The sequence below is a fragment of the Pogonomyrmex barbatus genome, unplaced genomic scaffold (assembly GCF_055798465.1).
Source record: "Pogonomyrmex barbatus isolate J1 unplaced genomic scaffold, ASM5579846v1 scaffold18, whole genome shotgun sequence".
NCBI lineage: Eukaryota > Metazoa > Arthropoda > Insecta > Hymenoptera > Formicidae > Pogonomyrmex > Pogonomyrmex barbatus.
The window spans coordinates 4,704,829-4,716,973 of record NW_028297114.1 but is presented as its reverse complement, the minus strand read 5'-3'; positions in this window follow the sequence as shown (position 1 = coordinate 4,716,973).

Sequence of the window (12,145 nt, the reverse complement as noted above, 5' to 3'; positions counted from 1 at the left end):
TATATATATATTAACATATCTTTATATCAATCATCATCATCAAATCCGATATCGATCCATAAAAGTTAAGTTTGCTCTAAAAATATTTCTGCTCGTTCCAAAGAACATCGCAATACGTCAAAGTCGAGAGTTCGGCATTGGCTCATTGCTTTCCAAAAGTTCGACGCGCCGTAGGTGCATCAGGGCGATAACGTTGCACACTTTCGCTCTGCCTCAAGTTCAGTTTTATGACTGCGCGCCATATTTCGTTGGGTAAATTTATTGGAAAGTCTCTGCCGGTTGCCGCGAGGTATCTTTTACGAACGTCGTAGTACTCGCAAAAAATTTCACAATCAACGTAATTAACTTAAAGCGGAAGATGCGATTCATATTTCGAAATTTTTTTACCTGCACATTTTAACGTTACTTTAATGCACAAACTCGCTAAGACTATGAATATGAAATTTATATTCCGGAAGAAATGCAAAATGGGTCAGGGGAATGTGTTGCAATTTGGGCAAGATAAATCATTCCGTGTTTGATATATTGCGGGATTATAAGGAGGAAAGGCATGCGCTGTGCAAAAGCTAAACGCTCTTGACGTGATCTGCACGAACAATATAGTTTGCCCACTGTTTTCAAAGCCCTTGGTGTTAAGTCAGCACACATCAGGAACTGATATGTGCACCGTCACACGAGTATGTAACGTTTACCCCCTTGGAAGCACGAAGCTACCGGAGGAAGGATGCGTAGCCGTAGCAGCGAGAAATTATGCTTCCACGGTATCATAAATGTGCTAGCTCGTCCCTCGACCGGTTATATAAAGTCGGATTAATGTGTTATCATGGGAGATAGCAGCCTGTAAGTCAGTTCCCAGGTGCGTTTCTGCGGGCCGTGTCTTTTCGAACGAGTATCGGTGCAGCCCTACGTTTTTCCAGCGAAAAAACAAACCGAGAGGGAATCGACGTGATTTGTCGAGATCGAATCAACCTATCTCCCGCGAACAGTCCACAGACTCTCTGTGGACCTCTGAAACCGGTGCACCGCGGTGTCTTGGAACCGCCGATAATGTCCTTTTAATCGTGGATTCTTGGTCACTTTTGTATCAATTTTTCTTTAATGGAAAAAAAGAAGATATATTTTTCTTTTCTATTACGGAAAAATTGATACATTGAAATCGACCAAATTTTTTCTCAATAGAAAAAGAAAATATATATAAAAAAATCAATTCTTAATAGAAAAAAATTTATTTTTTATATTAAAGAAAAATTCGTTCGAAATTGACCAAACGTATATATATATATATATATATATATATATATGTATATATGCGCGCGCGCGTGTGTGTGTGTGTGTGTGTGTGTGAGATGTAGAAGTCTATGGAAGATCACAGATGATGAAAGTTTCGTTGACATTTTGATTAGAATACCGCAATAAACTCGTTATACTTCTAACAATCTCGCGATCTTCGCTCTTCTTCTCTTACAAGCCATACCCCTATGATTAAATAACTTGTATAACTATTTTTCGAAGCAAACGAATAGAGCGGAACCTCGACGGAAAATGGCGAACAGATGAATACCAAAGTTCCGAAAACACCGAGATAATTGCGCATTCTTACATGAGATATTATAAACGCCGCATCGTATAATAACGCAACATCGCGATGTGAGAGATTATGCGCGAGCGATTATAGCGATTATAGCCATCTGGGACTATAGCACATCGTGTTCTAGAGTCGGTATATTAATCTCTATCGAGATGACGAGACCAATGGGATAGCGGAAATGAGGCGAGTATGCAAGGAGCACGTGTAAATTTAGAGAACAACGTGATAATGAGATTCAATCTTCGGTTTAATGATCGAGTTTCAGAGAGATCGAATATCTAGGTGAAAAGTTCAATTGAATTTTCTTGATATTAAAGCGCAACACGTTCAATGTGATTGTGGATATATATGGATATATGTGGATATAAGCAGTTGGAAAATCACATCACCAGATACGATCGATCGAAACGTGCGGCTACGAATCGATGGCTCCCGTACACGGCTGCGTTATTCGTTCATGAAAAACGACGACGTTACGACATTCAATCCACTTCATTTTTTCACTTTCTTCGCTCGTCGAGGGTGCTTTCTGCTGCACCAACTCTTTATCTGATTGCTATATCGAAAGGCCACATAAAAGATGACAATAATAAATTGCATATATATATCTCTGGAGTGCTGGTTATTATTAATCTATGAGCATTTGCAGAAAATCGTTAAAAAAGAACTGTAAATGAAGGAGAACATCATATCTGTAAATATATAAGTTTGTTTTTCACATGGCAATTATTCATGGAAAAATAATTTTTTATTCAGAAATGGTTATTTATTTGAAAAAATTATTGAATATATATAGAGCTTTTAAGTTTATGCATGTTGCTGCTCATTAAAAATCTAATTGTTTATAACGTTTACAAATTATTAATAGTGTTCGTAATACGATATATACACATGATACATTAAATAAAATATCAACGCAACAAACAATGCGAGTCGCAATGTTCGCGAAAAATGTAGGTCTCTAGGTTTTTTAACAATGAAATAAATGTACATTTTTATTGTTTCATTACATACGTATGGAAAGATTCACGCATCGCGCAACGTAACATTTAACAAAAAATATTTGAGGTATATATAGTACTTTCTAACTTTAATTTTAATAACATGTTTTTTTAATTACTTCTTATATTCATTTTTTAAAATTATTATTTAAATATTTAATTATCAAATTGACATTTATTCTATGACATTTAGTAATATTATATGAATTTTTAAACACTTTAGAAGTAATTTATTGTTAATAATTTGTAAGGCAATATGATATTTTCATGATGATTAACAAACTTTAGGATATTCATTGTAATATCCTACAACTTCTTCAGAGTTTTAATGCTTGTTCTTTCCGTAAAATCCACGTTTATTTTTTTATACGACATCGCTCGTAAATATAAAAACGTGGCGTAGTGTCAAAAAAAAAATAAAATTCTAACGCGAAATGATTCTTCGTGCGTACCGAAAAGTTCGCAGATTATTTAACCGACGGCCTTTAAGTAGTTGTATCTCAACCTTAATGCAACTCCGTTGCCTCCTTTTTCTTTGCGCGCGCATTAATTCAATTTGCCTTCTTTCCCGAGGCAATTCCTACTGACGTTAGTTATCCTGCCTCGTATTCGGCAGACCATCCCGCTCATCCCATCGACGGACCAGAACTTGAGCGTCGGAGTAACTCCACCTTGGGTCGGCCCTCGTTCTTTTGTTTTATCATCGAGTTACGCCGGGCTGAGCATTAACATTTTTCTGTGATTATTTAAATTTAAGACAATCGTGCCCGTGACTACTTGCTGGCTATAGTTCGAGGTTTAATGCCGAACGACGTCGACTATGATGGGGAGAGGAGAGGGGCTCTCTCTGTGTGTGTGTGTGTGTGTGTGTGTGTGTGTGTGTGTGTGTGTGTCGCACGCGGGAAGAAGCTGAAGAACGCCTGTGCCTGCTCTTTGCTTCCTTCCTTCCTTCCTTCCTCGATTTCGTCGCTTCTTTCGAGTTTTTTTTCGGACCATTCGAAAAATAATGCCCGCCACTGTTCTTCTACTGTTCCCTGCCCACTCCCGATCCCGATGACAAAGCGCCTCCAGGCGCAAGCTCATACTTACCGTGCGAATTGCCATACTTTCTCTTTCTCCGGGTTCGTTGTTCGTACGGAAAAATTGCAGGGCCTCGCATATATATATATATATATATATATATATATATATAAAATTGTGTGTGTGTGTGTGTGTGTGTGTGTGTGTGTGTGTGTGTGTGTGTGTGTGTGTGTGTGTGTGTGTGTGTGTGTGTGTACATCGCGCTTTATGGAATATCAACTTAATGTACATTTGGTAGGCAAAATTATATGGCGAGCAAATGGACAGCTCATAATGCATTTTATTAATGAATTTTAAATGGAACGTTATTACAACGGCTATACATTTTGTCGACAATAAGGGTAGAATATATCGGGAGAAAACGGGAGATGTGTAACGTACAAGGTTCAGAGTTGTCATCACATTAACAGCTCTTTATTTCCATATTTTTGGACTCAACGTTTATGTTCCGGTTTCATTTACGGGTTCTGATATTAAATTCGATACTCATCGTGCGAACACACATTTGCGAAAGCACAAGAGATAATTATTTATTATTTTTATCAGAGGACTCACGCACGCGTTAGCTTCTCGACTTTCCCCGCCGCCGTCGTTGGCGGCGAGTAGAGTTCCATGAATTTTCATATGCGCCTCTTTTCTTTTCCGACAATGCGGTAATTAGGATCCCCGGTACACTTCCGTACGTATAGGGGCGCGGAGAGTGGTGGTAAAACAGTAAATGCTAACGCGAATGATGCCAGCGGTGGTGAAATGCGAATGAACGGAGCAAATGGGACGAGGGGTTGAGTTGTAAGTGAAAACTATGCTCGTATATCATCGTACCGAGTTCATGGGTCAACAGTGACTTAGTTGCTATTCGCCTCGTAAAGCAACGCTACCAGGAGGTTCGTAATAACGCTCAAGACTCCCGATCTCAGTCGCTCCTCTATATCTTCGTTCCGCAATTTTCGCATATTTCTCCAGGCGGAGGCACGCCGACTTGTCCGACTTCGCGAGGAAATGGCTGACATTGTGAATGAGCACATAGGACGATGTAATCCGCGTTAAGCAATAAATTAATTTCCGACCACGTATGCTTTATGAAAGATAAAATATTTATTTATTGAAACGTTTATTCTTATTTTTCCTAATATTTTTACACGACGACGCGTGCTCTCGCTAATTTTGCAAGGTAATTCATGCAAGTATCCGTTCTGCGCGGGAAAGTATGATAAAATTTTACGTACAGGAAACCGGCATGCGCACGCACACATAGGCATACATGGCGTACATGAATATGTGTCAAAAACAACTTTATTGTAATTATATTAATCTGTGCGTCGCGAAATTTGTTTATTTATAAGCACCGGCTTGCACTTCTGTGGCGCCGGTGTTTTATGTACCGTGTGGAAGTAAATCAGGCTTCCATGCAAAACTTTAACAGCGTATACCTATGTGAAATTAACCCTATAATTGCGGTGCGAGTATTATGCAAACGATGCGTATGTTCTGTATTTTCATCGTGTTTATTCGTTGCGCGGCGCATTATGCACATGGCAAATTAAATAATTGAAGACATTATGATGCACTCATATCGAGCCTATAGATACGTTTACATTTAGCCACAGAATTTATACAATGTGGGACAACTAAGAAAAATACAACCAATTTTCATCTATAAATATTAATATTTTCTTTGACTGAAACAGCAAAATTTTATATTACATCTTGATAATTTAACATTATTATGCTTTGCGACATATGTTTTAGTTCTCGCTATTGACGTTATTATTTTATTCGCGCATACGATTTATTCTGCGCGAAGTGCTTGATTTCGGGATTAAATACACGTTCGAAGATATCTGGTAAATTTTCGAACAAAATGACATATTGCACTTACGATTTACGAGCGAGAGACTTAAGGTGAAATTACGTTGGAAAAAATTTTCGTAGACCACACGATAAATATCAGCTGAAGATACGAGCCCCCTTATATGGAGGAAATATAAAAATCCTACGTGGCATGGCGGACGATTACCGTACGATATTTGTCATCTCTGACAATCGCGCTCTACTTTTGGTATTTCTCTTGACACCCGAGATCCAACCAAGCCTGAGATTTACCGTTTGTAATTAATTACAAAATTCCTCGCGCGCATGACGAACGATATATGAGAGAAACTATCTCTAAGTTATCACGGTGAAAAAAAAATCTAACTAAGAAATCCGTGTTCTAGGATCCGTGTTTATCGGCAAGTGTTTTAAAATACATTGCTTTTTATAATTAATAAAATAATTATTTTCAAAATGATGTACGTAAAAAAAAGAAGAGAAAAAGAGACAATTTTATCTGCTTCGATAAAAGAAAAAAAAACAAATCTCTTCGTTTTTAATGGAAAAAAAAAACTCTAATCAAATTATAATATAGAATTGAAATTTATGACATTCTACATTTTTTTTAACTAATATTGACATATGCTTTTTATCGATATCGAAGCGAAGGGAAGGTTACAGTTACAGTTGATAATACGGAATTGCGCTATCCACTACGGGATTAATTAGCTCTACGATAATTATTCTGCGAGTTATGATCAAGCATAGCAAGATTAAACATGCTCATTCGGGCGAAGTCGAGACACTCGCGTCTAGATAACATCGCGTATAACACGATGCTAAGTGAATTAAATAAATTTCATAACTTTGTCCGCGTCTACGTACAGTTTATTTGTCATAGCGTGCGCTTCCATGCGTTTATCAGCGCGATGTCTCATGTTTGCAGGAAACGCACGCTACGGTGCTTCTAAAGCACATAGTTGTATGTCTACTGGCGAATTAATGTGCAATATATGCAATATGTATACGCGGAGCGTGTGTGTGTGTGCGCGCGCGCATGTGGTGTGTGTGTGTGTGTGTGTATGTGTGTGTGTGTGTGTGTTTGTGTGTGTGTGTGCGCGCGCGCGCGCGTGTGTACGGTGTAGAGTTACGAAAGTTGTTATTGGCGATACAAAGTACATTCAACGGGGTAGCTGTAGCTTAACGAGGAAGTATTGGAACCGCGTTGTGCTCTATGATAACGCGAACGCGGCATCACAAAGAGATATAATAAAATGTAACGTGCGAAACGTTACGACAGGTTTCGACAAAGGTATCAATAAATAAATTACATTTCTCGAATGCAATCCGATGGTACACGCGTAAAGGGTTATGGACAACGGTTTCTTTGATGAAAATTTCGATGGCTTATAGATTTTTATTCTACCAAAGTTGGATCGCAAAATTATGAGGTCAAAAGGATACGTGATTTTTAAGATTTTTAGGAACGCCTTCCAAACAACAATCGTCCGGAAATAAATCGCCGCCGGGTAATCACGCGACTAACTCGCGTTTAAATCACTCTGTTTTCGAAACGCTCGAAATGTATTAAAAGATTCCCGCGTCATTAACCGAACGGGAGCTCTCGTTTCCGAGGAGCGAGATTCGTGGAACGTCACGTTTCCACGACCGGCGGCATGCCGGCGAGTCGACGGACAATCTTTACTAATTTGAGACAGGCCGTAGAAAAATAATCGAACCGCCGCTCTGTTGCTTACTCCGTCCCGAGTGACATTAACGAGCTCCCGACACCTTCGAGCGACCGCACTTGACGACGAAGGAGAAACGGCCAAGGCGCGTATTAAAGGGTGGGAGCGGCTGCAAAAGCAGCAACAGCATACTCACAATCCAGCACGCTTCCGCCTGTGGGTTCTTGCGGCCTTTTTGTACCGCCAAACTATTTTAATCCCGGTTGGTACCACCTGGTGCCCCGAGCTACCGAGCCGCCAACAGCCTCGTTGAATATTACGACGCGATCCAGATTTCGTTTATGCGATTAAGTGACGATCCGCGATCGATTTCTATCTCGACTACTTCAAACGATGTGCGAATTCGTCAGCGAATACACCTTCAGAGGTTTTAATTTTGTGAATATGATCTTTCAGCGACTTATACGGAGATAGACAGAATTAATGTGTACATCTTATAGAGAAAATATCAAATTTCTATGAATTTTTATTTGACTAATTGGGATCAAATTTTATCATCTGTATTATCGTAATATATACAACAAATACAATAAATTGTAGGCGGAGTATTCCTGATTTTTCGTTAGGAAAAAATTTTTAATTTCCTGTTTGTGCCTTCTGTCGAGTTTCTGTCGCACACTTTTTTTTACGCGGACATTTCAAGGCTAGTTTTATGGAATGGATAACACCAAGGATCAGTTATATTGGAGTTCAGCTGTTAACTGCGCCTTTCGACAGGCGCGCGCAGCGATCCGATGGATCCAACGAAAGCGATGGATCTCCAGTTAATTAGCGATCCAACAAAATTGTGACCCGTGCGATTCCCGTCGCCGTATCGAGCCGTATCGAGGACCGATGTCGATTGTACAGGCGTTATTAACGGCCGTGTGTCCTCCTACTTGATTGGTCGTCGTGAATCAGGGTTACGTTCAACACGTCGTTTCGCCGGTATCCGGCTTTAGTCCCGTTTGTCTCGTTCACGCGCGTCTGTCAAAGCGAATCACGAAGTCAACGTATGTGCTACCTACAGGCGCATGAGCGATTCGAGACGGGAGATGAGCCCGTGTAATGGATGTTGTGTTCCTGAAAGATTAAAGCGCGAAATGTCGATGCGCCTTTACGAGATTAACGATACCGCCGAATGTACGCGCTATATTTCGTCCAACGTAGAATTTGCCATTCTGTCCCTTTGAGGCTCGACGGAAGCAAATTTTTCTTTTTACTCGCGGTTAAATGGAGGACTGGATCTTTTTTTTTTTTATTTCCCCCTTTCTTCGGATGGACATCCGATGGACATCGAAATCGATGGCCGTATTCCCGCGAAACTGGACGATTATTCCAAACCAACCGGCGGGAGTTCATTTCCGTGAAATGTATTTCTCTCTCTCTTTCTCTCTCTCTCTCTCTCTCTCTCTCTCTCTCTCTCTCTTCCTCGTCTAACTTGTGTAAACTACATTTTATCTAAGTATTCGAGAATAGTGCTAGTTTGATAGCCGTTGAACGCTGTCGTTTAATTGATTAATAATGTTAAATTTTCTCTCCGGTCATGCGCAGTTACGAAGCGAATTTCAATTAGAAGTTTCAGCCCCTGCTAACATCCGGACAGTAATTAGAAATACGTTCAATAAATCGCTCGGGTACAGGCGTCGTCGCTTTAATTACCTTTCTCGAAGTTCGACCTCAAAGCGCGCGCTAGAAGTACAAACATCGCGAATTACATAAGTACCTTTATCGCCGTCGCTTTCCAGAAATGGCGGGCGTGATCACCGACGTGGAAACCGACGGTCGTGAGAATATGATATCGATTAAACTTGCCACTTTCTACAGCCGTTTGCAGCATCATCTTGCTAGATTAAACAAGCAAGCATCAAGATTTAATCGCTCGCGAAAATGAGTTCCCGTAATTTTAACGACAGACTTTTACTGTTTATAATTATAATCGTATGTAATTCTGTGGCCAACCACAAAACACACACACACATACACACACACACACACACACACACACACACACACACACACACACACACACACATACAACAGTTTAAATTGTACAGTTTTATCTTATAAATCATGTTAATTTGCACAATAATATTTTTCCGTTGTATTTTTCAATGTTAAATATTTTCTCGCGCGGTACGCCGGCGTCGTCGTTGAAAATAAATGCGAGGCAGTAATTATAAAACCAGCGAGAATCCGTCAAGCGCCCGAAAAGGGACGAGTTAGACGCGGAATGCAAAGCGAACGGACGATCGGGCGACGACCAGCGCGCATTACGGAAACAAATTGATTTCGGGCGGTACCATTGTGCAGAAGTTGCGTTTGGCAGATGACGAAGTACAGAACCGCGGAGCGGCCGACCCTTCACCCGCCTTTCAATCATGCCGCGTCAGGACCGAAGGAACCGTGTGCCCGTCGTTCATTCTCTCTGGCCCGTCCGCGCTCGTTTTGCCGGACCGAAATTACCGGCGGCATTAGTCCTGCGAGCCTGTTAAACGGTGAACGTGAAGACGAAGTCGGGCAATATCCACCTATATAACGCAGGCCTCGACGTTCCCCGCAGCTGCGACGTTGCACGTCGTTGATTAAATTAATTGACAGTCCTTTGCGTCATTGCCGCTATCATCGTACAATACAGTTTGTATTTACCTTGTTAAGCATACATTTTTGTAACGATTTTTACGCGCGGTGATTTTATATGTGATAATTGATAAAGAGCATACTTGATTTTTCCTTGCAAAAAAATTTTTTTTCGTATTAGTTTTGGTAGCAGGGCAATGCAGAAATCGTGCGCGCGCGCGCGCGCTCCTTCTTTCGCTGCGACGCGGCGTCTCGAAGGCGGAAAAGAGGTCTTTGTGAGGTTGAATGAAATAGAGGGAGGCAAAGGCGATGAAGGCGAGGAAGGAGGAGGGCTTCCAGGGCCCGAATATTACAGCAAGACGAATGCGCGCAATAAAGTAAACTACACAATAGCAACGCGCGGCGGTGACGGGTTGAGAACGGAACAGTTGAGTTGGTGGGTGGGCACCGGTGAGAGAAATGCGTAAGAGAGGCAAATGGGCTCGCGCGATCTGAAAGAATCTGATATCTAAAAAAGATCTTTTCGCGGACGGGCGTCGAAGAGGGTACGATACTCCTCGCCTGACGAAAAAAAACGTCGGAAGTAGGGATACTTTATTAGAAGCCGTAATCGTTACTCGCGATATTTCTCACGCTGTCCCACAACAGCTCGCCGGATATAATATCTCCGGATAATTATTGAAGAGAAGAACTAATCATCTCGTGCGTAGCGATAGCGAGCGATACACAGGAAAAGAATTAATTCTTGAGTCAAGTCAAATCTTCTCATAGATGAGCAAGAATATTGTCAACTTTTTAAAAATTTTAATCTTGATTTGATTGAATTTGTATCGATGCAACTATTACTTTTGCTCAACTCAAGATTAAAAATCAAAAGATTTTTCTTTATAAGGAAAAAAATTCTTTTTTCTATATAAAGATTATAATATTCTTGCTTACACAAGAGAACGTATCTTGATGAAAATTAGTCGCGATTTAAGACTAATTTTTTTTCTATGTAATCTCGGAAATTATCGATAGTTCTCCATTCAAAGCCCTATAATTTTTATGGCTCGACGATTTCTTGACGTCTCATTCAGATCGTAATTGTCGAGTGAGGCTCGCGATTTTCTTTTCGCGACTGGAAAGGTCTAGCCAGGAAGTTCGGGATGAAATTTAAGAGAAGCTCGACAATAGAAAGGATCGTTGCTCGTGGACATTTATACTCTATCGATTGGTAAAAGTGCGCTCGTCTCCTTCTTATTTTCACGGGAAGACCCCTTTCCCTCTCTGGCGGCCCTCCGTTACTATCGGAACGATAGAAAGCTTCGCGCAGGGCCCTTATTGCACTTTGGAGCCGCTCTACCGAGACGTTACTTTCTATCGGAACGTGGCAACCTGCGATCCATCCCGTTGCGTGCGAGTACGATGTACGTGTTATCCTCACACAGTTATATTTCAAGACGCTACTTGCTATTTTTATGATCCCGGCTATCTCGTCTGCAATAAATACAACGACTGAATTATCGCTGACCTCGGATCGGTAAGCTATGTAATAGCATCACGTAGATTGCTGAAGTACACTTCCAATCAAATATTATATTTCTTACGTAATGCCTTTAGGGAATTAGGGCTTTATGCGTAATACTCGCAGCGAACTAATCGTTGATGTAATAAAAAGGACAGCGATAAAGTGCTGCCAAGCAATCAAATAATCTCGAAGAGAACTGCTCTGGGCCATTTCGAATATTACGTTACGTAGTCGCATTCCCACACTCGTGCACACCCTCGTATATGAAATTTCGATGATTGAATGACTTTAATCGTCAAAGTAATGGGCCGCGTCTCGAACTCGTGGCTCCAATCGCCACGACATTCAATCTCTTTCTTGAAAAAATTCCGACTTCTCCTTGCATCGTGCTAATCGAGAGGAAAGGATGCCACGTGGTTGTCTTGTCGCGACGCTTCTCATCGACGCTGTATTTACTGTGTTGTAACATGCAGTGCATCGCACACGTGACTCCTCCCGTGATTGCACTCGAATGTCAAAGTGGATAGGCGCAAGTTCCGTGCGGTTCTTCGCTCTCTCTCTCGCCCGGACGCAACCCGTTCATTATAGTAAAGTTGTCAGGCGATCGCATGCTAGTCTGCAATATCGGGAAACGGGAGTCGTCGGTTCATCCTCGTCGTTTTCCTCCTGCTATTCTAAGCTGCTGGCTTTTATTGACTGAAGCGATAAAACTTTACTTACTGTCGATTACACGTTAGGATCTGTGAAGGGGCTTGCTGATAAACTCTGGACTTAAAACTTATTATATCGATCGTAATGTTATGTTTGAGAAATTATCGATTTTTAAGAAATTTTTAGGAAACAAGAT